The sequence below is a fragment of the Octopus sinensis genome, linkage group LG7 (assembly GCF_006345805.1).
Source record: "Octopus sinensis linkage group LG7, ASM634580v1, whole genome shotgun sequence".
NCBI classification, from domain to species: domain Eukaryota; kingdom Metazoa; phylum Mollusca; class Cephalopoda; order Octopoda; family Octopodidae; genus Octopus; species Octopus sinensis.
Window position 1 is genome coordinate 1,029,723 of NC_043003.1, and position 3,583 is coordinate 1,033,305.

The window sequence follows — 3,583 nt, forward strand, 5'->3', positions numbered from 1 at the left end:
CCAGCACAGGTATCACAACTACAATTTTCATTTGATTTTTATTTTGATGTTGATGTACTTGACTCAATAGGTCTCCTCAAGCACAGCAGGTCACCCTACGATCCAAGGTTAGCACAGCAGGCCGTCCTTCAAGGCATGAACTCACTTCATTTGTTGGCTCTTCACAGTCACAGCATATCTCCAGAGGTCTCAGTCTTTCGTCATTGCCTCTGTGAGGCCCAACGTTCAAAGGTCATACATATACAGTAGAACCTCACAGTACGACTGCCCGATTGTATGAGCCGAAACTTGTGCCAATTTTTGTTTTGAAGTACAAGCGGAAATCTGCAGTACAGGAACACAAATCATCCTATCTTTACAGTAATTCAGTTAATAAAACCAGTTTTCATATTTCTTTTGAATTCTCTTTTTTATAATTGCTACACCTTTTCTATTTTAAAACCCATAAGAATCGATGCTAGGTGTGTCAAAACAACTGTCGTCATTAACATTTCTGAGTGGTTTTGTTGGGGGCTGGAAAGGATTAATTACATTTTAGTTAATTTCAATGAGGAAAATTGATTTTTAAAATGAGTAAATCATAAAACAAGCTCAGTCTTGGAATGAATTAGACTCGTACTGTGAGCTATCAGTACGTCATCATGAAAATTCTTGATGACAATTTGTCAGTACTAAACTCTCAAATAATAAGTCAAAACCATTATAATATTTATATGTCTTTATTACAAAAATTCATACTAATACACAAATTAGTATTTCATTGTCAGTTTAATATTGTATAAAAATCTAAAATAAATTCATCTTTCTTTTTTTTTAAAATTATTTTTATTTTTTCATTAGGATATATTATTTAATGAAATTTTCCATTTTGGTAATAAAGTAACTGGAAACATTTGTAAAAATACAATGCGGTAAAATAGCATCAAGAAGGAATTGGGCGAATTGGACAAAAATAATTATGATATGTTAACGAGAGAAAAGACCCCCACCCTTATTATTGTTGTTATTTTTTTTTTACAAGCCACAAAATTTCATAAAATCAGTAAATGGCACAAAACGCAGAAGAAAGGGACAGAATATGGGTTGCAAATAAGATGTTGGGTTATGGTGGGTGGGTGGGTGGGGGGGAATTCTTGGGCCTTGTATTTACAGTTCAAGGGATTATGAAATGTGAAACTGTATACCCCCCACCCCTGTTTCCTGCAAGACACCGAAACAACTGGTGCAGACGGATCCTCATCACAACCAGGGAAGTGGCGGAGGTGGTAATGGTAATCAGTTGTGTTAGACTTCAGCTTCTGCGCCATCGATATTTGGGATCCTCATCATCTGGTGTCTGCTTTTCTATGCTGGCATGGGTTGGATGGTTCAGCATGAACTGACAAGCAACAGGGATGTACCAAGCTCCATTGTCTGTTTTAGTATGGTTTCTACAAGCTGGATGCCTTTCCTAATGCCAACCACTTAACAGGGTGCATTGGGTGCTTTTTGTGAGGCACCAGTGCCCACAAGACAAGAACCCCTCATCTAGTTGGGGTATAGGGATTGAGGGATAAGAAAGTATGAGAGAGGGACAAGAGGAGGAATGTCTTAGGTAGCTTTCAGTCTTGGAAGATCAGAGAGTTGCACCATTGAAATCTCCTTGGGGTGTGACCCCCAACCATTGTAATAGGGATTATTGGCTTTTAACATTGGTTTCAAATCTTGACACAAGGTCAGCAACTTTGAGGGTAGGAACTAGTTGACCTTGGCAGAATTTGAACTCAGAACATGAGGACAGGTTAAACGCTGTGAAGCATTCTGACTGCTGTACTAAGAATTCTGCCAGCTCGTTACCTGATCAGTAATTAATATTGTTGATGCAATTATCAGAATCCAGCAGTTGCCGATGTGTTACAGGGTAATTCTGACAGGATCACAAACACAGAAAATCATCTACATTTGAGAGAACATAAAACTTTAAGAATATATTGTCCATGGAGCCTCAGTTATCACTGATCTGCGATAACACGATACACTCAATTGTGAATCACGATACACTCAATTGTGAATCACGATACACACAATTGTGAATCACGATACACACAATTGTGAATCACGATACACACAATTGTGAATCACGATACACACAATTGTGAATCACGATACACTCAATTGTGAATCACGATACACACAATTGTGAATCACGATACACACAATTGTGAATCACGATACACTCAATTGTGAATCACGATACACTCAATTGTGAATCACGATACACTCAATTGTGAATCACGATACACTCAATTGTGAATCACGATACACTCAATTGTGAATCACGATACACTCAATTGTGAATCACGATACACTCAATTGTGAATCACGATACACACAATTGTGAATCACGATACACTCAATTGTGAATCACGATACACACAATTGTGAATCACGATACACTCAATTGTGAATCACGATACACACAATTGTGAATCACGATACACACAATTGTGAATCACGATACACTCAATTGTGAATCACGATACACTCAATTGTGAATCACGATACACTCAATTGTGAATCACGATACACACAATTGTGAATCACGATACACTCAATTGTGAATCACGATACACACAATTGTGAATCACGATACACTCAATTGTGAATCACGATACACACAATTGTGAATCACGATACACTCAATTGTGAATCACGATACACTCATCACAAATTGACCTGTAACAACACCAATCGATGATCAGTTGAAGATTCTGCAAAAATACACCTCAGTAACCACCCATGATGTCCAGCTACCCAGAATGCACTGACTGTTGCTTCTTTTTACACGGCTGTGTTGCGAGGCTGCATGGTTCTTACATAGATTTACATACTCCTAGCCATTAACATGGGACCAGCGAAAAGAAACCAAAACACACAAAGGTGCTAGATCAAAGGAAGCAGGTGAGTGGATTCGCTACAGGAAAAGACAGAAATGGTCAGAGAGGTACTTGGTGGTGGAAGTTCTGTTGCTGTGAACTGCAAGTCTGGTGCCAATAAATCTACCATTTGTTCCATTTACAAAGTGCATGGAGACGATTCATTTATCACTGTATTCTTTTGCAATCATGATAAAGAGGGGGAGATGTACAACAAACCACAGGAAGCATAAGGGCTACAATTCAACATTTACCGCAAATAAGAACAGGAATAGTTCCTTCACAAAACAAGGATTGACTGCGAAGTTCATCAAACTGATTTTTAAAAACATTTAAATGAGAAAAAAATGTGGGTGGATTAGGAATTTACCAAAATGAATTGTGATAATGTTTGGGAACCATTGATATCGTCCAAGAGATCCTGGCCACTAATATTGCTTGACCAAAGAGACTGACAACAAACACTGCCTTAAGGAGTAGTCGAGCTCTATATTTGGTCCTTACATTTACTCCCTAAACTTTACAATGAGTGGGTTTATACTAAATGTAAATGCATCACTTTTTGAAAGATTACCAAATACCAGCTTCTGAAATAAGTACACACAAACACATGGTACTAGCAGGCAGAATTATGAAAGAGCACACACATATACTATCATTACAATATA

General features: G+C 37.8%; 1 long non-coding RNA gene across 1 annotated transcript in view; it reads right to left on the minus strand.

Annotated features, from left to right (window-relative positions):
• Nucleotides 1-816: 816 nt before the first annotated feature.
• Nucleotides 817-3,583, minus strand: part of LOC118764148 — a 3,735-nt gene continuing 968 nt past the window's right edge. Inside the window, exons 1-2 of the long non-coding RNA XR_004999931.1 lie at nucleotides 2,694-3,583; nucleotides 817-2,039 (exon numbers count right to left, since the gene is read on the minus strand). The exon at nucleotides 2,694-3,583 is cut by the window's right edge and continues 968 nt beyond it. This is a non-coding gene — a long non-coding RNA (uncharacterized LOC118764148). The remainder of the gene's footprint in view (nucleotides 2,040-2,693) is intronic.